At 38.6% G+C, this 23,990-nt stretch overlaps 7 non-coding genes across 7 annotated transcripts; all 7 read left to right on the plus strand.

The window, feature by feature from the left end:
* The first annotated feature begins 747 nt into the window (after window positions 1-747).
* On the plus strand, window positions 748-829 carry trnas-uga (transfer RNA serine (anticodon UGA)). The gene has a single exon. It is a non-coding gene; the product is annotated as a tRNA-Ser (tRNA).
* Window positions 830-2,903: 2,074 nt separating this feature from the next.
* On the plus strand, window positions 2,904-2,985 carry trnas-uga (transfer RNA serine (anticodon UGA)). The gene has a single exon. It is a non-coding gene; the product is annotated as a tRNA-Ser (tRNA).
* A 9,390-nt stretch (window positions 2,986-12,375) lies between these two features.
* On the plus strand, window positions 12,376-12,457 carry trnas-uga (transfer RNA serine (anticodon UGA)). The gene has a single exon. It is a non-coding gene; the product is annotated as a tRNA-Ser (tRNA).
* A 1,278-nt stretch (window positions 12,458-13,735) lies between these two features.
* Window positions 13,736-13,817, plus strand: trnas-uga (transfer RNA serine (anticodon UGA)). Its single transcript has one exon. It is a non-coding gene; the product is annotated as a tRNA-Ser (tRNA).
* Window positions 13,818-14,785: 968 nt separating this feature from the next.
* On the plus strand, window positions 14,786-14,867 carry trnas-uga (transfer RNA serine (anticodon UGA)). The gene has a single exon. It is a non-coding gene; the product is annotated as a tRNA-Ser (tRNA).
* Window positions 14,868-16,793: 1,926 nt separating this feature from the next.
* trnas-uga (transfer RNA serine (anticodon UGA)) lies at window positions 16,794-16,875 on the plus strand. The gene has a single exon. It is a non-coding gene; the product is annotated as a tRNA-Ser (tRNA).
* A 2,074-nt stretch (window positions 16,876-18,949) lies between these two features.
* On the plus strand, window positions 18,950-19,031 carry trnas-uga (transfer RNA serine (anticodon UGA)). The gene has a single exon. It is a non-coding gene; the product is annotated as a tRNA-Ser (tRNA).
* Window positions 19,032-23,990: the final 4,959 nt, after the last annotated feature.

The following is a 23,990-nucleotide window of genomic DNA, read 5'->3' on the forward strand; positions in this document are numbered from 1 at the left end:
GTTCAAACCCTGCCGACTATGTGGCTCTTTGTCTGCTTGTGACAGGAATTGTGACATCCACGATCTTTGTATGAGCTGCTTTTTTTTCTAACACAGAAATTGGGCTCATTTCAAGCCTGAAGTGAGCATTGTTTAAGGAGGATTTACATTTTAAGGTAAGTTCGGTTCAATTCCCTGTTTGGGTGAAAATCTGACAGTTTGTTGCATACATTCCCTAATCACTTGTTGTCCTCTTCCCAGCCTTTGAGGGAGGTGTTCATCCTCTGCTGCTCACATCCAAGTCAAGTCAAGTCAAGTCATCCTCATTTATATAGCGCTTTTAACAATGTAGATTGTTTCAAAGCAGCTTTTTACAGAGATAAACATATAATTTAAGGTAACAGAGATTGGTTTGGTTTTATAGTGGTTCTTGAATAATCTTATTTCCAGCTAAAGTTAGTTTTGATTGATTCACTTCCTTCGAAATGATCATTTGTTATTAAATTAGGGGCCGCTAAGACGACACCGTTCTCTCTAAACAGACTTTAAACTCGACTCTAACATGGAAAATTGGGCAACCCACATCTCTTTTCTAGCTTGAAGTGAGAAGGTATTTGTGTAGGTGAAGACATAGTTGAACTCCTTTTTGCCAACACAATATATTAGCTGAGTGGATCCTCAGCTGCTCATATCAAAATAATGGTTGGCCCCGGTGTTCTCTGCTGCTCACATCCAGAAAAGAAAACAGCATGTGGCTCACTATCAAGAGTAATCGTGGCCGAGAGTTTAAGGCGATGGACTTGAAATCCATTGGGGTTTCCCCGCGCAGGTTCAAACCCTGCCGACTACGTGGCTCCTCGTCTCTTTGCAAGAGGAATTGTGACATCCTTTGTACGAGCTGCTTTATTCTCTAACACGGAAAATTGGGCAACCCACATCTATTTTCAAGCTTGAAGTGAGCAGATTTTTTTTTTGTAGGTGAAGACTTTGTTGAACTCCTTTTTTCCAACACAATATATTAGCTGAGTGGATCCTCTGCTGCTCACATCAAAATAATGGTTGGCCCCGGTGTTCTCTGCTGCTCATATCCGGAAAAGAAAATAGCATATGTAGGGTATGGACCAATCAGACACATACTAATTATTCATTATATACAAAGGTTTATGAAACTCCTCACACAGCCCAAATGAACAAACACAAGGGCAGAAACAGTGTCATGTTACAGGGCATGATAAGGAGATTTTACGACCTCCGAGGAATGTGGCCACATACTCAAGAGAGAGACTATGAAACAGAAACCCTCTTTAAAACAGACTTTGCTGCATTAATCATAGACTAACTGATCTATAAATGAACATGCATAAAACTGTGAAAGAAACAGTGTAAATGGTTTACTGTCTCGTGTACTATTAGGTATATATTATGGTATGTATCCTGGTATACAACCAACTAACGATCAATGTAACCTCACCTGTATCATGCCTCCTACCTAATTAATCTTCATTTAATGACTCACACTTTGATGTACATCACCTTCTTCTAGAATGCAGTGTGGATGTGTTATAGCTATTTGAGCATTAATGAAGGTATAATCATGCTAGGGACAAAGATACGTAAATCAACTAAGAGCCACTTTCCCTATCAGACATGTCCCCTTTCTGATTGGTCGAGTTCAACCCTTAGGGAAGGATCTTCTCCAGGCCTTATTAGAGACAGTCCACATGTGACCTCCCTCTCTTAGTTCTTTCATCCAGCCTTAACACTGTTCTGGTGATACTGGGGAGCCCCCTCCCCCTCCACGGGGGCCCCAGGGCCCAGCAGGCCTCGATTCCAACCAGATATGGGCTCAGGCAGGAGAGAGATGACTCTCTCACAAAGAACCAAGGACAATCTCAAGAGTTTTGGAACAAAGACTCCAACCAACAACGACTCCAATCACCCATCCTTCCGACTTCCTCACTTCTCCTGGGTGCTCGGCGTGGCCTCAACAGAGTCCCAGGCCTTGCCCAAACCAGCCATGCGTTCCTGGAGAAAGAGAACGCTCAACCAACTTCCACTTGACACTGCAGGAACCATCAACGACTTCAATTTTCAACAACTTCAAGAATTGTTCCCATTACAAATGCAAGTATTCAATTCAATGAAATGTGAAAATGAAATTCTGATGGTTCTTCTCATAGACCCTCTTCCGGTTTCCAATTTCATCCTATCACTAACCTATTTATGTATTCATGTGTGTATGTTGTTTAGTTTATTTATATTCATATAAATATCTATATTTAGTTAATAAAACTAGTACATAATATGTATTTGGTTCTGTTTTGTTTGCGATACAAGTCACTTTACGATCACGGTTTTTGCTACTGGCTCAAAGTACTGTACAGGCGAAGAAATAATTATTCTTCGGTGGCCATGGAAGATACCCTTTTCTTAGAATAAATTAATAATCAAAAGAGCTCGTTGGAAGAACTGATTAATTGATTGTAATATTAATTCAGCCACATCAAGTTAATCCAATTAACTGACCCAAATATGTATAATTAATAATAACAAGATATTATTGATTATTAATATTTCCAAAAAGCTGAGTTCCTTACACATGTGACTCACTCACAGTGTAGTCGTGCCCGAGTGGTTAAGGCGATGCACATGATATTGTCATCTCTTTGTCTGCTTGCGACATCCAAGATCTTTGTATGAGCTGCTTTTTCTCTAACATGGAAAATTGGGCAACCCACATCTCTTTTCAAGCCTGAAGTGAGAAGGTTTTTGTGTAGGTGAAGACGTAGTTGAACTCCTTTTTGCCAACACAATAACTTAGTTGAGTGGATCCTCTGCTGCTCACATCGACATTAATGCTTGGCCCCGGTGTTCTCTGCTGCTCACATCCAGAAAAGAAAATAGCATGTGACTCACTATCAAGAGTAGTTGTGGCCGAGAGGTTAAGGCGATGGACTTGAAATCCATTGGGGTCTCCCCGCGCAGGTTCGAACCCTGCCGACTACGTGGCTCTTTGTCTCTTTGCGAGAGGAATTGTGACATCCTTTGTACAAGCTGCTTTATTCTCTAACATGGAAAATTGGGCTACCCACAACCCTTTAAGCCCGGAACATTTACTGAAAGACTGCCCTGAATTCAAGTGCTACAAATGCGAGGAGAGGGGACATTTTGCAAGGGATTGCAATGCTGTCAGGTGCCCGGATTGCAGAGAAACTTTAAATAAATGCGAATGTTGGATGGAGGGAGAGGAAGGAGGTAGGGAAAATCGGGTGGACGGACCGGTGCATGAAGGAAACAACGAGGAGGAACGGCAAGCTGATGAAGGACAACCGGAAGAAAGCTTACAACAAGAAATGGAAGGAGCAGCGAGCATCAGAGAGGAAGGACAACAAGAGAACGATAAAGAACAAACAATGGAGCAGGACACTCAATGGACAGTAATGGACATTTCGGACAGTTTTATAAGTTACCTGGATGACGTGGAGAAAGATGGACATGAAAAGAAGGATCAAAGTGAGACTGAAGATGAAGAAGAAACAACGATGGACAAAGACAGAGAGGGGAAAGGACAATTAAGAAGACGACTAGTAAAGGTAAAACCAAATATTGGTATTGCAAGAAAAAGGACTATTTTAAAGGTTTTAGATAAAAGTGAAAATAGGTTTGAAGTGTTAAAGGACTTGGAGGGAGAAGATGAAGATTAATGGTTTTTAGGTATTTATTTGTTTTTCTTTTAATGGCTTTTAGTTGTGTTACTTTTAATGCCAGAGGACTTTTAGATATAAGAAAATTTGAGAAAATGAAAGAAATGTTCAAGAATGAAGATGTGATTTTATTGCAAGAGACTAACTGGAGAGAAGGTTTTATGACTGAAATAAGAAAAAGATGGAACGGAGAGATTTTATATAATAATGGGGATGATAGGCAGGGCAGAGGTGTAGCGGTTTTTCATAAAAGAAAACAGAGGTGTAAAAGGTAAAACAATATACAATGATAAAGAAGGGAAATGTATGGTAGTAGAAATGGATCTTGAGGGGAAAGTAGTAGTTGTGGTTAACGTTCATGCACCAACGGAAGAGAATGAAAAGAAAGAGTTTTTTAGTGTTTTAAGAGAATTCTTAAAGAAATATAAAGAAGTTATAATGATGGGTGATTTTAATACTGTTTTTAGCAAATTAGAAATGGGTGAGGGAATGGTTTTTAAAAGTGACAAAGGAAGAAAAGAGTTGAAGCTATTAATGGAAGAAAATAATATGATCAATGTATGGAGAGAAAGAAATGAAAAAACGAGAGAATATTCAAGAAGACAATTAGTGGGGAATTTTATGTGCAAAACAAGAATTGATTTTATATTATGTACAAGGAACGTTGAGGATTTTATCAGTAGTATTAAATACGAAGACCCAAGTCTAAGCAATCATAAACCAATTTTTATGCAAATAGACTGGAGTTCTGTGAAAAGAGGGCCGGGAGTATGGGTTTTAAACACAGAGATTTTAAAGAATGAAGATTATATTTTAAATGTTAAAGAGATTATTGAAACTGAAAAGGAGAACAAAATGTATATTGAGGATAAAAGAATATGGTGGGAAAATACAAAATATTTAGTTAAAAAATGTACTATGAAGTACTGCAAGTTAATACAGAAAAGTAAGAGAAATACGGAGAGAGAATTAAGAGAAAAATTGAAAAAAGAATTAAATGAGAATGGGAAAGATATACAAAAAATAAAAGAATTAGAGGGTAATTTGAAATAAATGGAGGAGAAGAAATATGAAGGAGCAAGACTAAGAAGTAAAGCAAAATATACGGTGGAGGGTGAAAAATGTACAAAGTTTTTCTTCGATCTAGAAAAAAGTAGAGGGAAAGCGAAAATGATAAAAGAAATTAGAGGAAATAAGGGAGTGGTTGTGGAAACAAACGAGGAAATACTAAAGGAAATAAAAGCATACTATGAGAATTTGTTTAGTGCAGAGGGAGTGAAAGAAGAAGAGAAACTGGAGTTACTGAAACAAATAAAAACAACCGTTGGAGAACTAGACAAAAAAGAGTGTGATGAAAAGATAAGAGACGAAGAGATAAAAAGAGCAATAAGTGAATTAAACAAAAAGAAAAGTCCGGGTATAGATGGTTTGGGGAGTGAATTTTATATAGTTTTAAAAGATTTTTTAACTAGCATTTTAAAAGAAGTATATGTAGATATTTTTAAGAAGGAGAACTGAATGAAAGAATGGGAATGGGTTTAATGAAATTGATATACAAGCGAAAAGGAGAGAAGATAGATTTGAAGAACTACAGACCAATTACGATGTTGAATACCGACTTAAAGATTTTATCGAAAATTTTAGCCAACAGATTGAAGGAAGTAATGCCGAGTATAATTAAAACCAACCAAGCGTACGGAGTGAAAGGAAGAGACATAGCGGACACAACAATAAGTATAAAAGATACAATAAGATACATGCATGAAAAGAACAAAAAAGGGTACATAATTAGTTTGGATTTTGAGAAAGCGTTTGACAGAGTAGAACACGAATTTTTATTTGACATTTTAAAAAGTTTTGGTTTTGGAGGGAATTTTATTAAATGGATAAGAATTTTATACAAAGGAGCAATAACAAAAATCAAATGTAATGGTTTTTTAACACAGTGTTTTAAAGTTACTAGATCCATAAGGCAAGGATGTCCACTTTCAGCTCATTTATATTCGTTAGTTTCTGAGCCACTAGGCCTGGCCATAAAACAAGAAGAGGGAATTAATGGAATAGGCGTCGAGGGAGAAGAAAACAAAATATTTCAATATGCGGATGATACTACAGTGATAGTAAAGGATCTAGAGAGTGTTAAAAAAGCAATGAGAATCGTAGACGTGTTTTGTAAGGGATCGGGAGCAAAAGTAAATGCAGAAAAAACAGTGTATATGAGATTTGGAGGGGCAGAAGATTTAACAAATAGTTTTGCTTTTAAGGAAACAAAAGAAATGAAGATTTTAGGGGTTTTAATGGGAATAGATGAAAAGAAGGTAGGAGAAACAATGTGGGAGGAATTATTAGGGGGTATTGAAAGGAGGATGAACTTTTGGAAACTGAGAACTTTAACTTTGAAAGGGAAGGTTTTAATTCTGAATGTTTTAATGGTTTCTAAATTATGGTATGTTTTATATGTGTCATCCATGCCATTGTGGGCAGAAAAAAGGCTGAAAAAATGTTTTTTAGATTTTTTATGGGAAGGGAAGCCAGCAAGAATTGCGTACAACACATTAATAGGAGAAGTGGGGAAGGGAGGTTTGGGCTTAATGGATTTTGAACAACGAAAGAATAGTTTAAGAGTAAAAATAATACAAAAATACTTGAATGAAGAAAACAAAACAGCATGGAAAAAGACAATGGAATATTTTTTAAGTAAATGTGGGAATTTTACACTTGGAGATAATGTACTGTGGATGAGAGCAAAGAAGTGGATGACAGAGGAGTTGCCAGATTTTTATAAGGAATTGATGAGCGCCTGGGGTAAATTTTTAACTAATGTACATTTTAATCCAAGAGGTAGAGAGAACATTTTAAGTCAGCCTTTATTCTTAAACAATGGCATTTTAAATCAGGGAAAAGAGATATTTTTTAAGAAATGGTGGGAGCTGGGAATTACAAGAGTAAGAGATGTTTTATATGAATTTAAAGAAGGATTTTTACCAGTACAATACATTGTGGATGTAATGGAGGAGGCAAAGGAGGATTTTAGCAGACAAGAGATAATAAACAAATATGAAATAATCAAAAGGGCAATACCTAAAGACTGGATTAAAAGGATTGAAAGTATGGAAGAGGGGACAAATGGAAAAGAAGTGTATGTAAAGCTGAGAGAAAAATTGTATGGTTTTAAAACATGTACGGTGAAGATGTTTTATGTTTTTTTTAGAGACTGAGTTTTTAAAGAACCAATTGTTAATGGATACTGGGTGCAGAAATTTAAAGATCTGAAAAAAGAGTGTATATGGAGAAACATGGGGGGGAGATGTGTGGAAACAAAATTGGGATGTTTGGAATATTTTATAAGGCATAAAGTGGTTTTTACTGAGGCTGTTTTAAATAAAATAGGAATGGAACAAAACGCTTTGTGTAAAGTATGCCAAGAAAAGGAAGAGTGGATTTTACATATGTTTTTATATTGTAAAGAACTGGAGGAATTTTTAAAAAAAATGTAAATGTTTAATTAAAGAGTTGACTGAGGAGTGGGATGAAAATGTAATGGAATGGAATAGAGTTGTGATGTTTGGATGGGAAAAGAAGTGTGAAAACAAAAGTTTTATAAATCTGTGTGTAATGTTAATGAAAAGTGCAATATGGGAGAGAATAACTGTGGCTAAAAAAGAAAAAATTGTGTTGGATGTTTGGACTGTGTTTAAAAGAAAAACTGAATTATATATGGAAAGACTATATTTGTATTTTAAAGGTGAAAATATTGTTCATGCTTTTTATGATGTTTTTACCCCAAAAGTTTGTTGTGTTTTAAAAGATTTAATGTGGAAGCTGCCCGGAAGTGAAGGAGTTTTTTTTAAAAATGTGTATGTAAATGGAAGTTTTGTGATGTAGAGAAGAATGTAGAAGAAAATATGTATATTTTATTGTATTTATTTTTATTGTATTTTATCGATTGAAATTTCTTAATAAAAAAATAAAAAATAAAAAAAATAAAAAATAAAAAAAAAATAAAAAAAAGGTTAAGGCGATGGACTTGAAATCCATTGGGGTCTCCCCGCGCAGGTTCGAACCCTGCCGACTACGTGAAGCACTGTATTGTCATCGGGTCACGGCGAAGGTCCTTCGGCAGATCTGGAACCGGCAGGCTGCGAGAAAACCTCGGGATAAACAAAGACACTAAAATTAGCTTAGATGCCATTTTTCTTATGATGTAACGAGTACAACAGGATTTAACATCCACATTGATGGTTGTCCTCTGCTGCACATAAAATAGCATGTGACTCACTCACAGTGTAGTCGTGGCCGAGAGGTTAAGGCGATGCACTTGATATCCATTGGGGTTTCCCCTTGCAGGTTCGGACCCTTCCGACTACGTGTCTCTTTGTCTGCTTGTGACATCCAAGATCTTTGTATGAGCTTCTTATTCTCTAGCATGGAAAATTGGGCAACACACATCTCTTTTCAAGCCTGAAGTGAGAAGGTATTTGTGTAGGTGAAGACGTAGTTGAACTCCTTTTTGCCTTTTTGAATTGTGACATCCAGGATCTTTGTATGAGCTGCTTTTTTTCTAAGACAGAAATTGGGCTCATTTCAAGCCTGAAGTGAGCATTGTTTAAGGAGGATTAACACTTTAAGGTAAGTTCGGTTCAATTCCCTGTTTTGGTGAAAATCTGACAGTTTGTTGCATAAATTCCCTAATCACTTGTTGTCCTCTTCCCAGCCTTTGTGGGAGGTGTTCATCCTCTGCTGCTCACATCCAAGTCAAGTCAAGTCATCCTCATTTATATAGCCCTTTTAACAATGTAGATTGTTTCAAAGCAGCTTTTTACAGAGATAAACATATAATTTAAGGTAACAGAGATTGGTTTGGTTTTATAGTGGTTCTTGAATAATGTTATTTCCAGCTAAAGTTAGTTTTGATTGATTCACTTCCGTCGAAATGGTCATTTGTTATTAAATTAGGGGCCGCTAAGACGACACCGTTCTCTCTAAACAGACTTTAAACACGAACCTGTGATAGACGCTGATCGCGTTCACATGCGCATTAAGAATTGATTCTATAGTTATGTGCGTTTGAATATACAGGTCCTTCTCAAAAAATTAGCATATTGTGATAAAGTTCATCAGTTTCCATAATGTAATGATAAAAATTAAACTTTCATATATTTTTAGATTCATTGCACACCAACTGAAATATTTCAGGTCTTTTATTGTTTTAATACTGATGATTTTGGCATACAGCTCATGAAAACCCAAAATTCCTGTCTCAAAAAATTAGCATATTTCATCCGACCAATAAAAGAAGTGTTTTTAATACAAAAAAAAGGTCAACCATCAAATAATTATGTTCAGTTATGCACTCAATACTTGTTCGGGAATCCTTTTGCATAAAATGACTGCTTCAATGCGGCGTGGCATGGAGGCAATCAGCCTGTGGCACTGCTGAGGTTTAATGGAGGCCCAGGATGCTTCGATAGTGGCCTTAAGCTCATCCAGAGTGTTGGGTCTTGCGTCTCTCTACTTTCTCTTCACAATATCCCACAGATTCTCTATGGGGTTCAGGTCAGGAGAGTTGGCAGGCCAATTGAGCACAGTAATACCATGGTCAGTAAACCATTTACCAGTGGTTTTGGCACTGTGAGTAGGTGCCAGGTCGTGCTGAAAAATGAAATCTTCATCTCCATAAAGCTTTTCAGCAGATGGAAGCATGAAGTGCTCCAAAATCTCCTGAAAGCTAGCTGCATTGACCCTGCCCTTGATAAAACACAGTGGACCAACACCAGCAGCTGACATGGCACCCCAGACCATCGCTGACTGTGGGTACTTGACACTGGACTTCAGGCATTTTGGAATTTCCTTCTCCCCAATCTTCCTCCAGACTTTGGCACCTTGATTTCCGAATGAAATGCAAAATTTGCTTTCATCCGAAAAAAGTACTTTGGACCACTGAGCAACAGTCCAGTGCTGCTTCTCTGTAGCCCAGGTCAGGCGCTTCTGCCGCTGTTTCTGGTTCAAAAGTGGCTTGACCTGGGGAATGCGGCACCTGTAGCCCATTTCCTGCACACGCCTGTGCACGTTGGCTCTGGATGTTTCTACTCCAGACTCAGTCCACTGCTTCCGCAGGTCCCCCAAGGTCTGGAATCGGTCCTTCTCCACAATCTTCCTCAGGGTCCGGTCACCTCTTCTCGTTGTGCAGCGTTTTTTGCCACACTTTTTCCTTCCCACAGACTTCCCACTGAGGTGCCTTGATACAGCACTCTGGGAACAGCCTATTTGTGCAGAAATTTCTTTCTGTGTCTTACCCTCTTGCTTGAGGGTGTCAATGATGGCCTTCTGGACAGCAGTCAGGTCGGCAGTCTTACCCATGATTGCGGGTTTTGAGTAATGAAACAGGCTGGGAGTTTTTAAAAGCCTCAGGAATCTTTTGCAGGTGTTTAGAGTTAATTAGTTGATACAGATGATTAGGTTAATAGCTCCTTTAGAGACCCTTTTCATGATATGCTAATTTTTTGAGATAGGAATTTTGGGTTTTCATGAACTGTATGCCAAAATCATCAGTATTAAAACAATAAAAGACCTGAAATATTTCAGTTGGTGTGCAATGAATCTAAAATATATGAAAGTTTAATTTTTATCATTACATTATGGAAAATAATGAACTTTATCACAATATGCTAATTTTTTGAGAAGAACCTGTATGTGCTTAGGTTTGTAATTCCCTACAAACCATGCCTAAACAAACTACTTGTCTTGCCTATAAATTTTGATACAGAATTTTATTTTATTTTATCACTTCGGGTAGGTACGCGAACCGAAAATTCCACAACGCTTTATCTGTAGAGTGGTATAGGGAACCTCCATAGGGAGAGGCTAGTTGGCACTTCAGTACTGCATTGTCATCAGGTCCAGGCGAAGGTCCTTCGTCAGATCTGGAAATGGCCTGGATCCGGCAGGCTGTGGGAAAACCATGGGATAAACAAAGACACTAAAATTAGCTTAGATTCCATTCTTCTTATGATGTAACGAGTACATCAGGATTTAGCATCAACATTGATGGTTGTCCTCTGCTACTTACATCCAGAAAAGAAAATTGCATGTGACTCACTCACAGTGTAGTCGTGGCCGAGAGGTTTTGTTGCAGACATTCCCTAATCACTTGTTGTCCTCTTCCCAGCCTTTGAAGGAGGTGTTCATCCTCTGCTGCTCACATCCAGAAAAGAAAATACCATGTGACTCACTATCAAGAGTAGTCGTGGCCAAGAGGTTAAGGTGATGGACTTGAAATCCATTGGGGTCTCCCGCGCAGGTTCGAACTGTTGTGAACTTTTTCCTTCTTCAGTGTAGAAGACATAGAAGCGAAAGACCAGGAGACTTGGGGCTATATTTTAAGCAGAGTTCTTTATTGCTGTGGCATCGCTGTAGTCACCAAGTATAACTCAATATCTAAAAACACAGTGTTTTAGCCTTCCAAAGGGGGAGGGATTTACATAAAAGGGGGGAGGCAATCTGAACAAAGCATGTAAATGTGAAGTACAGGAATCAGCACTTGACCGGAAGTTCCACAGCCCTGATCTCGTCAGCATAACAGTGTGATTCAAATTTAAATATCCTAATCCAATCAGCCAGACTCTTCACCGACTGGGACAGTGGCTCCGAGAGCCATTAGAACAAAAGGTGAGAGTTTCAGAAATCTGCCCGACTGTATCACCCATCTTAATGGCCAGGAAGTGCATACAGACAAAAGCTAATGTCCGACACCTGAATTGCTTGACTTATAACAGAGAGATCAGCACTGGCAACGAATCTCTTACTGATTATTCTGATGTCATCATTTATACTTCAAATGCTAAATTCAGTCTACCAAACTTTCTCAGTTTATATACTATTGTATTGGAACCTAAATGAAAACATTTAATAAATTTGTAACACTACAGAACCCTGCCGACTATGTGGCTCCTTGTCTCTTTTCAACAGGAATTGTGACATCCTGGTGCTTTTTAAGAGCTGTTTTTTTCTCTAACATGGAAAATGCCCTCATTTCAAGCCTCAAGTAAGCATTGTTTAAGGAGGATTAACACTTTAAGGTAAGTTCTGTTCAAATCCCTGTTTGGGTGAAAATCTGACAGTTTGTTGCATACATTCCCTAATCACTTCTTGTCCTCTTCCCAGCCTTTGAGGGAGGTGTTCATCCTCTGCTGCTCACATCCAAGTCAAGTCAAGTCAAGACAAGTCATCCTCATTTATATAGCGCTTTTAACAATGTAGATTGTTTCAAAGCAGCTTTTTACAGAGATAAACATATAATTTAAGGTAACAGAGATTGGTTTGGTTTTATAGTGGTTCTTGAATAATGTTATTTCAAACTAAAGTTAGTTTAGATTGATTCACTTCGAAATGGTCATTTGTTAATAAATTAGGGGCCGCTAAGATTACACCGTTCTCTCTAAACAGACTTTAAACACGAACCTGTGATAGACGCTGATCTCGTTCACATGCGCATTAAAAATTGATTCTATAGTTATGTGCGTTTGAATATATGTGCGCAGGTTTGTAATTCCCTACAAACCATGCCAAAATTAGCTTAGATGCCATTTTTCTTATGATGTAACGAGTACAAGAGGATATAACATCCACGTTAATGGTTGTCCTCTGCTGCACACATCCAGAAAATAAAATAGCATGTGACTTACTATCAAGAGTAGTTGTGGCCGAGAGGTTAAGGCGATGGACTTGAAATCCATTGGAGTCTCCCCGCGCAGGTTCGAACCCTGCCGACTACGTGGCTCCTTGTCTCTGTGCGAGAGGAATTGTGACATCCTTTGTACAAGCTGCTTTATTCTCTAACATGTAAAATAGGGCAACCCACATCTCTTTTCAAGATTGAAGTGAGAAGGTATTTTTGTAGGTGAAGACGTAGTTGAACTCCTTTTTGCCAACACAATATATTAGCTGAGTGGATCCTGTGCTGCTCACATCAAAATAATGGTTGGCCCCGGTGTTCTCTGCTGCTCATATCCAGAAAAGAAAATAGCATGTGACTTGTTCACAGTGTAGTCGTGGCCGAGAGGTTAAGGCGATGCACATGATATCCATTGGGGTTTCCCCATGCAGGTTCGGACCCTGCCGACTACGTGTCTCTTTGTCTGCTTGTGACATCCAAGATCTTTGTATGAGCTGCTTTTTCTCTTACATGGAAAATTGGGCAAACCACATCTCTTTTCAAGCCTGAAGTGAGAAAGTATTTGTGTAGGTAAAGACGTAGTTGAACTCCTTTTTGCCAACACAATATGTTAGCTGAGTGGATCCTCTGCTGCTCACATCGACATTAATGGTTGGCCCCGGTGTTCTCTGCTGCTCACATCCAAAAAAGAAAATAGCATGTGACTCACTCACAGTGTAGTTTTGGCAGAGAGGTTAAGGCGATGGACTCAAAATCCATTGGGGTATCCCCGCACAGGGTCGAACCCTGCCAACTACGTGGTTCTTTGTCTGCTTGCGACAGGAATTGTGACATCCAAGATCTTTGTACGAGCTGCTTTTTTCTCTAACATGGAACATTGGGCAACCCAAACCTCTTTTCAAGCCTGAAGTGAGAAGGTATTTGTGTAGGTGAAGACGTAGTTGAACTCCTTTTTGCCAACACAATATGTTAGCTGAGTGGATCCTCTGCTGCTCACATCGAAATTAATGGTTGGCCCCGGTGTTCTCTGCTGCTCACAACGAGAAAAGAAAATAGCATGTGACTCACTCACAGTGTAGTTTTGGCAGAGAGGTTAGGGCGATGGACTCAAAATCCATTGGGGTATCCCCGCACAGGGTCGAATCCTGCCGACTACGTGAAGCACTGTATTGTCATCGGGTCACTGCGAAGGTCCTTCGCCAGATCTGGATCCGGCAGGCTGCGGGAAAACCTTCGTATAAACAAAGACACTAAAATTAGCTTAGATGCCATTTTTCTTATGATGTAACGAGTACAACAGGATATAACATCCACATTGATGGCTGTCCTCTGCTGCACACATCCAGAGAATAAAATACCATGTGAATTACTATCAAGAGTAGTTGTGGCCGAGAGGTTAAGGCGATGGACTTGAAATCCATTGGGGTCTCCCCGCGCAGGTTCGAACCCTGCCGACTACGTGGCTCTTTGTCTCTTTGCGAGAGGAATTGTGACATCCTTTATACAAGCTGCTTTACTCTCTAACATGGAAAATTGTGCTACCCACATCTCTTTTCAAGCTTGAAGTGAGCAGGTTTTTGTGTAGGTGAAGACGTTGTTGAACTCCTTTTTGCCAACACAATATATTAGCTGAGTGGATCCTCTGCTGCTCACATCAAAATAATGGTTGGCCCCGGTGTTCTCTGCTGCTCATATCCAGAAAAGAAAATAGCATGTGACTTGCTCACAGTGTAGTCGTGGCCGAGAGGTTAAGGCGATGCACATGATATCCATTGGGGTTTCCCCGTGCAGGTTCGGACCCTGCCGACTACGTGTCTGCTTGTGACATCCAAGATCTTTTTATGAGCTGCTTTTTCTCTAACATGGAAAATTGGGCAAACCACATCTCTTTTCAAGCCTGAAGTGAGAAGGTATTTGTGTAGGTGAACACGTAGTTGAACTCCTTTTTGCCAACACAATATGTTAGCTGAGTGGATCCTCTGCTGCTCACATCGACATTAATGGTTGGCCCCGGTGTTCTCTGCTGCTCACATCCAGAAAAGAAAATAGCATGTGACTCACTCACAGTGTAGTTTTGGCAGAGAGGTTAAGGCGATGGACTCAAAATCCATTGGGGTATCCCCGCACAGGGTCGAACCCTGCCAACTACGTGGCTCTTTGTCTGCTTGCGACAGGAATTGTGACATCCAAGGTCTTTGTACGAGCTGCTTTTTTCTCTAACATGGAACATTGGGCAACCCACACCTCTTTTCAAGCCTGAAGTGAGAAGGTATTTGTGTATGTGAAGACGTAGTTGAACTCCTTTTTGCCAACACAATATGTTAGCTGAGTTGATCCTCTGCTGCTCACATCGACATTAATGGTTGGCCCCGGTGTTCTCTGCTGCTCACATCAAGAAACGGAAATAGCATGTGACTCACTATCAAGAGTAGTCGTGGCCGAGAGGTTAAGGCGATGGACTTGAAATCCATTGGGGTCTCCCCGCGCAGGTTCGAACCCTGCCGACTACGTGGCTCCTTGTCTCTTTGCGAGAGGAATTGTGACATCCTTTGTACGAGCTGGTTTATTTTCTAACAAGGAAAATTGGGCAACCCACAACTCTTTTCAAGCTTGAAGTGAGTAGGTTTTTTTTAGGTGAAGTCGTTGTTGCAATGCTTTATCTGTAGAGTGGTATAGGGATCCTCCATAGGGAGAGGCTAGTTGGCACTTCAGCACTGCATTGTCATCGGGTCCAGGCGAAGGTCCTTCATCAGATCTGGATCCGGCAGGCTGCGGGAAAACCTTGGGAGAAACAAAGACACTAAAATTAGCTTTGATGCCATTTTTCTTATGATGTAACGAGTACAACAGGATTTAACATCCACATTGATGGTTGTCCTCTGCTGCACACATCCAGAAAATAAAATAGCATTTGACTTACTATCAAGAGTAGTTGTGGCCGAGAGCTTAAGGCGATGGACTTGAAATCCATTGGGGTCTCCCCGCGCAGTGTTGAACCCTGCCGACTACGTGGCTCCTTGTCTCTTTGCGAGAGGAATCGTGACATCCTTTGTACGAGCTGCTTTATTCTCTAACATGGAAAATTGGGCAACCCACATCTCTTTTCTAGCTTGAAGTGAGCAGGTTTTTTGTGTAGGTGAAGACATTGTTGAACTCCTTTTTGCCAACACAATATATTAGCTGAGTGGATCCTCTGCTGCTCACATCAAAATAATGGTTGGCCCCGGTGTTCTCTGCTGCTCATATCCAGAAAAGAAAATAGCATGTGACTCACTCAGAGTGTAGTCGTGGCCGAGAGGTTAATGCGATGCACTTGATATCCTTTGGGGTTTCCCCGTGCAGGTTCGGACCCTGCCGACTATGTGTCTCTTTGTCTGCTTGCGACATCCAAGATCTTTGTATGAGCTGCTTTTTCTCTAACATGGAAAATTGGGCAACTCACATCTCCTTTCAAGCCTGAAGTGAGAAGGTATTTGTGTAGGTGAAGACGTAGTTGAACTCCTTTTTGCCAACACAATATGTTAGCTGAGTGGATCCTCTGCTGCTCACATCGACATTAATGGTTGGCCCCGGTGTTCTCTGCTGCTCACATCCAGAAACGGAAATAGCATGTGACTCACTATCAAGGGTAGTTGTGGCCGAGAGGTTATGGCAATGGGCTCTAAATCCATTGGAGTTTCCCCGCGCAGGTTCAAACCCTGCCGACTATGTGGCTCTTTGTCTGCTTGTGACAGGAATTGTGACATCCACGATCTTTGTATGAGCTGCTTTTTTTTCTAACACAGAAATTGGGCTCATTTCAAGCCTGAAGTGAGCATTGTTTAAGGAGGATTTACATTTTAAGGTAAGTTCGGTTCAATTCCCTGTTTGGGTGAAAATCTGACAGTTTGTTGCATACATTCCCTAATCACTTGTTGTCCTCTTCCCAGCCTTTGAGGGAGGTGTTCATCCTCTGCTGCTCACATCCAAGTCAAGTCAAGTCAAGTCATCCTCATTTATATAGCGCTTTTAACAATGTAGATTGTTTCAAAGCAGCTTTTTACAGAGATAAACATATAATTTAAGGTAACAGAGATTGGTTTGGTTTTATAGTGGTTCTTGAATAATCTTATTTCCAGCTAAAGTTAGTTTTGATTGATTCACTTCCTTCGAAATGATCATTTGTTATTAAATTAGGGGCCGCTAAGACGACACCGTTCTCTCTAAACAGACTTTAAACTCGACTCTAACATGGAAAATTGGGCAACCCACATCTCTTTTCTAGCTTGAAGTGAGAAGGTATTTGTGTAGGTGAAGACATAGTTGAACTCCTTTTTGCCAACACAATATATTAGCTGAGTGGATCCTCAGCTGCTCATATCAAAATAATGGTTGGCCCCGGTGTTCTCTGCTGCTCACATCCAGAAAAGAAAACAGCATGTGGCTCACTATCAAGAGTAATCGTGGCCGAGAGTTTAAGGCGATGGACTTGAAATCCATTGGGGTTTCCCCGCGCAGGTTCAAACCCTGCCGACTACGTGGCTCCTCGTCTCTTTGCAAGAGGAATTGTGACATCCTTTGTACGAGCTGCTTTATTCTCTAACACGGAAAATTGGGCAACCCACATCTATTTTCAAGCTTGAAGTGAGCAGATTTTTTTTTTGTAGGTGAAGACTTTGTTGAACTCCTTTTTTCCAACACAATATATTAGCTGAGTGGATCCTCTGCTGCTCACATCAAAATAATGGTTGGCCCCGGTGTTCTCTGCTGCTCATATCCGGAAAAGAAAATAGCATATGTAGGGTATGGACCAATCAGACACATACTAATTATTCATTATATACAAAGGTTTATGAAACTCCTCACACAGCCCAAATGAACAAACACAAGGGCAGAAACAGTGTCATGTTATAGGGCATGATAAGGAGATTTTACGACCTCCGAGGAATGTGGCCACATACTCAAGAGAGAGACTATGAAACAGAAACCCTCTTTAAAACAGACTTTGCTGCATTAATCATAGACTAACTGATCTATAAATGAACATGCATAAAACTGTGAAAGAAACAGTGTAAATGGTTTACTGTCTCGTGTACTATTAGGTATATATTATGGTATGTATCCTGGTATACAACCAACTAACGATCAATGTAACCTCACCTGTATCATGCCTCCTACCTAATTAATCTTCATTTAATGACTCACACTTTGATGTACATCACCTTCTTCTAGAATGCAGTGTGGATGTGTTATAGCTATTTGAGCATTAATGAAGGTATAATCATGCTAGGGACAAAGATACGTAAATCAACTAAGAGCCACTTTCCCTATCAGACATGTCCCCTTTCTGATTGGTCGAGTTCAACCCTTAGGGAAGGATCTTCTCCAGGCCTTATTAGAGACAGTCCACATGTGACCTCCCTCTCTTAGTTCTTTCATCCAGCCTTAACACTGTTCTGGTGATACTGGGGAGCCCCCTCCCCCTCCACGGGGGCCCCAGGGCCCAGCAGGCCTCGATTCCAACCAGATATGGGCTCAGGCAGGAGAGAGATGACTCTCTCACAAAGAACCAAGGACAATCTCAAGAGTTTTGGAACAAAGACTCCAACCAACAACGACTCCAATCACCCATCCTTCCGACTTCCTCACTTCTCCTGGGTGCTCGGCGTGGCCTCAACAGAGTCCCAGGCCTTGCCCAAACCAGCCATGCGTTCCTGGAGAAAGAGAACGCTCAACCAACTTCCACTTGACACTGCAGGAACCATCAACGACTTCAATTTTCAACAACTTCAAGAATTGTTCCCATTACAAATGCAAGTATTCAATTCAATGAAATGTGAAAATGAAATTCTGATGGTTCTTCTCATAGACCCTCTTCCGGTTTCCAATTTCATCCTATCACTAACCTATTTATGTATTCATGTGTGTATGTTGTTTAGTTTATTTATATTCATATAAATATCTATATTTAGTTAATAAAACTAGTACATAATATGTATTTGGTTCTGTTTTGTTTGCGATACAAGTCACTTTACGATCACGGTTTTTGCTACTGGCTCAAAGTACTGTACAGGCGAAGAAATAATTATTCTTCGGTGGCCATGGAAGATACCCTTTTCTTAGAATAAATTAATAATCAAAAGAGCTCGTTGGAAGAACTGATTAATTGATTGTAATATTAATTCAGCCACATCAAGTTAATCCAATTAACTGACCCAAATATGTATAATTAATAATAACAAGATATTATTGATTATTAATATTTCCAAAAAGCTGAGTTCCTTACACATGTGACTCACTCACAGTGTAGTCGTGCCCGAGTGGTTAAGGCGATGCACATGATATTGTCATCTCTTTGTCTGCTTGCGACATCCAAGATCTTTGTATGAGCTGCTTTTTCTCTAACATGGAAAATTGGGCAACCCACATCTCTTTTCAAGCCTGAAGTGAGAAGGTTTTTGTGTAGGTGAAGACGTAGTTGAACTCCTTTTTGCCAACACAATAACTTAGTTGAGTGGATCCTCTGCTGCTCACATCGACATTAATGCTTGGCCCCGGTGTTCTCTGCTGCTCACATCCAGAAAAGAAAATAGCATGTGACTCACTATCAAGAGTAGTTGTGGCCGAGAGGTTAAGGCGATGGACTTGAAATCCATTGGGGTCTCCCCGCGCAGGTTCGAACCCTGCCGACTACGTGGCTCTTTGTCTCTTTGCGAGAGGAATTGTGACATCCTTTGTACAAGCTGCTTTATTCTCTAACATGGAAAATTGGGCTACCCACAACCCTTTAAGCCCGGAACATTTACTGAAAGACTGCCCTGAATTCAAGTGCTACAAATGCGAGGAGAGGGGACATTTTGCAAGGGATTGCAATGCTGTCAGGTGCCCGGATTGCAGAGAAACTTTAAATAAATGCGAATGTTGGATGGAGGGAGAGGAAGGAGGTAGGGAAAATCGGGTGGACGGACCGGTGCATGAAGGAAACAACGAGGAGGAACGGCAAGCTGATGAAGGACAACCGGAAGAAAGCTTACAACAAGAAATGGAAGGAGCAGCGAGCATCAGAGAGGAAGGACAACAAGAGAACGATAAAGAACAAACAATGGAGCAGGACACTCAATGGACAGTAATGGACATTTCGGACAGTTTTATAAGTTACCTGGATGACGTGGAGAAAGATGGACATGAAAAGAAGGATCAAAGTGAGACTGAAGATGAAGAAGAAACAACGATGGACAAAGACAGAGAGGGGAAAGGACAATTAAGAAGACGACTAGTAAAGGTAAAACCAAATATTGGTATTGCAAGAAAAAGGACTATTTTAAAGGTTTTAGATAAAAGTGAAAATAGGTTTGAAGTGTTAAAGGACTTGGAGGGAGAAGATGAAGATTAATGGTTTTTAGGTATTTATTTGTTTTTCTTTTAATGGCTTTTAGTTGTGTTACTTTTAATGCCAGAGGACTTTTAGATATAAGAAAATTTGAGAAAATGAAAGAAATGTTCAAGAATGAAGATGTGATTTTATTGCAAGAGACTAACTGGAGAGAAGGTTTTATGACTGAAATAAGAAAAAGATGGAACGGAGAGATTTTATATAATAATGGGGATGATAGGCAGGGCAGAGGTGTAGCGGTTTTTCATAAAAGAAAACAGAGGTGTAAAAGGTAAAACAATATACAATGATAAAGAAGGGAAATGTATGGTAGTAGAAATGGATCTTGAGGGGAAAGTAGTAGTTGTGGTTAACGTTCATGCACCAACGGAAGAGAATGAAAAGAAAGAGTTTTTTAGTGTTTTAAGAGAATTCTTAAAGAAATATAAAGAAGTTATAATGATGGGTGATTTTAATACTGTTTTTAGCAAATTAGAAATGGGTGAGGGAATGGTTTTTAAAAGTGACAAAGGAAGAAAAGAGTTGAAGCTATTAATGGAAGAAAATAATATGATCAATGTATGGAGAGAAAGAAATGAAAAAACGAGAGAATATTCAAGAAGACAATTAGTGGGGAATTTTATGTGCAAAACAAGAATTGATTTTATATTATGTACAAGGAACGTTGAGGATTTTATCAGTAGTATTAAATACGAAGACCCAAGTCTAAGCAATCATAAACCAATTTTTATGCAAATAGACTGGAGTTCTGTGAAAAGAGGGCCGGGAGTATGGGTTTTAAACACAGAGATTTTAAAGAATGAAGATTATATTTTAAATGTTAAAGAGATTATTGAAACTGAAAAGGAGAACAAAATGTATATTGAGGATAAAAGAATATGGTGGGAAAATACAAAATATTTAGTTAAAAAATGTACTATGAAGTACTGCAAGTTAATACAGAAAAGTAAGAGAAATACGGAGAGAGAATTAAGAGAAAAATTGAAAAAAGAATTAAATGAGAATGGGAAAGATATACAAAAAATAAAAGAATTAGAGGGTAATTTGAAATAAATGGAGGAGAAGAAATATGAAGGAGCAAGACTAAGAAGTAAAGCAAAATATACGGTGGAGGGTGAAAAATGTACAAAGTTTTTCTTCGATCTAGAAAAAAGTAGAGGGAAAGCGAAAATGATAAAAGAAATTAGAGGAAATAAGGGAGTGGTTGTGGAAACAAACGAGGAAATACTAAAGGAAATAAAAGCATACTATGAGAATTTGTTTAGTGCAGAGGGAGTGAAAGAAGAAGAGAAACTGGAGTTACTGAAACAAATAAAAACAACCGTTGGAGAACTAGACAAAAAAGAGTGTGATGAAAAGATAAGAGACGAAGAGATAAAAAGAGCAATAAGTGAATTAAACAAAAAGAAAAGTCCGGGTATAGATGGTTTGGGGAGTGAATTTTATATAGTTTTAAAAGATTTTTTAACTAGCATTTTAAAAGAAGTATATGTAGATATTTTTAAGAAGGAGAACTGAATGAAAGAATGGGAATGGGTTTAATGAAATTGATATACAAGCGAAAAGGAGAGAAGATAGATTTGAAGAACTACAGACCAATTACGATGTTGAATACCGACTTAAAGATTTTATCGAAAATTTTAGCCAACAGATTGAAGGAAGTAATGCCGAGTATAATTAAAACCAACCAAGCGTACGGAGTGAAAGGAAGAGACATAGCGGACACAACAATAAGTATAAAAGATACAATAAGATACATGCATGAAAAGAACAAAAAAGGGTACATAATTAGTTTGGATTTTGAGAAAGCGTTTGACAGAGTAGAACACGAATTTTTATTTGACATTTTAAAAAGTTTTGGTTTTGGAGGGAATTTTATTAAATGGATAAGAATTTTATACAAAGGAGCAATAACAAAAATCAAATGTAATGGTTTTTTAACACAGTGTTTTAAAGTTACTAGATCCATAAGGCAAGGATGTCCACTTTCAGCTCATTTATATTCGTTAGTTTCTGAGCCACTAGGCCTGGCCATAAAACAAGAAGAGGGAATTAATGGAATAGGCGTCGAGGGAGAAGAAAACAAAATATTTCAATATGCGGATGATACTACAGTGATAGTAAAGGATCTAGAGAGTGTTAAAAAAGCAATGAGAATCGTAGACGTGTTTTGTAAGGGATCGGGAGCAAAAGTAAATGCAGAAAAAACAGTGTATATGAGATTTGGAGGGGCAGAAGATTTAACAAATAGTTTTGCTTTTAAGGAAACAAAAGAAATGAAGATTTTAGGGGTTTTAATGGGAATAGATGAAAAGAAGGTAGGAGAAACAATGTGGGAGGAATTATTAGGGGGTATTGAAAGGAGGATGAACTTTTGGAAACTGAGAACTTTAACTTTGAAAGGGAAGGTTTTAATTCTGAATGTTTTAATGGTTTCTAAATTATGGTATGTTTTATATGTGTCATCCATGCCATTGTGGGCAGAAAAAAGGCTGAAAAAATGTTTTTTAGATTTTTTATGGGAAGGGAAGCCAGCAAGAATTGCGTACAACACATTAATAGGAGAAGTGGGGAAGGGAGGTTTGGGCTTAATGGATTTTGAACAACGAAAGAATAGTTTAAGAGTAAAAATAATACAAAAATACTTGAATGAAGAAAACAAAACAGCATGGAAAAAGACAATGGAATATTTTTTAAGTAAATGTGGGAATTTTACACTTGGAGATAATGTACTGTGGATGAGAGCAAAGAAGTGGATGACAGAGGAGTTGCCAGATTTTTATAAGGAATTGATGAGCGCCTGGGGTAAATTTTTAACTAATGTACATTTTAATCCAAGAGGTAGAGAGAACATTTTAAGTCAGCCTTTATTCTTAAACAATGGCATTTTAAATCAGGGAAAAGAGATATTTTTTAAGAAATGGTGGGAGCTGGGAATTACAAGAGTAAGAGATGTTTTATATGAATTTAAAGAAGGATTTTTACCAGTACAATACATTGTGGATGTAATGGAGGAGGCAAAGGAGGATTTTAGCAGACAAGAGATAATAAACAAATATGAAATAATCAAAAGGGCAATACCTAAAGACTGGATTAAAAGGATTGAAAGTATGGAAGAGGGGACAAATGGAAAAGAAGTGTATGTAAAGCTGAGAGAAAAATTGTATGGTTTTAAAACATGTACGGTGAAGATGTTTTATGTTTTTTTTAGAGACTGAGTTTTTAAAGAACCAATTGTTAATGGATACTGGGTGCAGAAATTTAAAGATCTGAAAAAAGAGTGTATATGGAGAAACATGGGGGGGAGATGTGTGGAAACAAAATTGGGATGTTTGGAATATTTTATAAGGCATAAAGTGGTTTTTACTGAGGCTGTTTTAAATAAAATAGGAATGGAACAAAACGCTTTGTGTAAAGTATGCCAAGAAAAGGAAGAGTGGATTTTACATATGTTTTTATATTGTAAAGAACTGGAGGAATTTTTAAAAAAAATGTAAATGTTTAATTAAAGAGTTGACTGAGGAGTGGGATGAAAATGTAATGGAATGGAATAGAGTTGTGATGTTTGGATGGGAAAAGAAGTGTGAAAACAAAAGTTTTATAAATCTGTGTGTAATGTTAATGAAAAGTGCAATATGGGAGAGAATAACTGTGGCTAAAAAAGAAAAAATTGTGTTGGATGTTTGGACTGTGTTTAAAAGAAAAACTGAATTATATATGGAAAGACTATATTTGTATTTTAAAGGTGAAAATATTGTTCATGCTTTTTATGATGTTTTTACCCCAAAAGTTTGTTGTGTTTTAAAAGATTTAATGTGGAAGCTGCCCGGAAGTGAAGGAGTTTTTTTTAAAAATGTGTATGTAAATGGAAGTTTTGTGATGTAGAGAAGAATGTAGAAGAAAATATGTATATTTTATTGTATTTATTTTTATTGTATTTTATCGATTGAAATTTCTTAATAAAAAAATAAAAAATAAAAAAAATAAAAAATAAAAAAAAAATAAAAAAAAGGTTAAGGCGATGGACTTGAAATCCATTGGGGTCTCCCCGCGCAGGTTCGAACCCTGCCGACTACGTGAAGCACTGTATTGTCATCGGGTCACGGCGAAGGTCCTTCGGCAGATCTGGAACCGGCAGGCTGCGAGAAAACCTCGGGATAAACAAAGACACTAAAATTAGCTTAGATGCCATTTTTCTTATGATGTAACGAGTACAACAGGATTTAACATCCACATTGATGGTTGTCCTCTGCTGCACATA

Source organism: Siphateles boraxobius, unplaced genomic scaffold (genome assembly GCF_051911475.1).
Source record: "Siphateles boraxobius isolate OS27281-9 unplaced genomic scaffold, OSU_SipBor_1 7, whole genome shotgun sequence".
NCBI classification, from domain to species: Eukaryota; Metazoa; Chordata; class Actinopteri; order Cypriniformes; family Leuciscidae; genus Siphateles; species Siphateles boraxobius.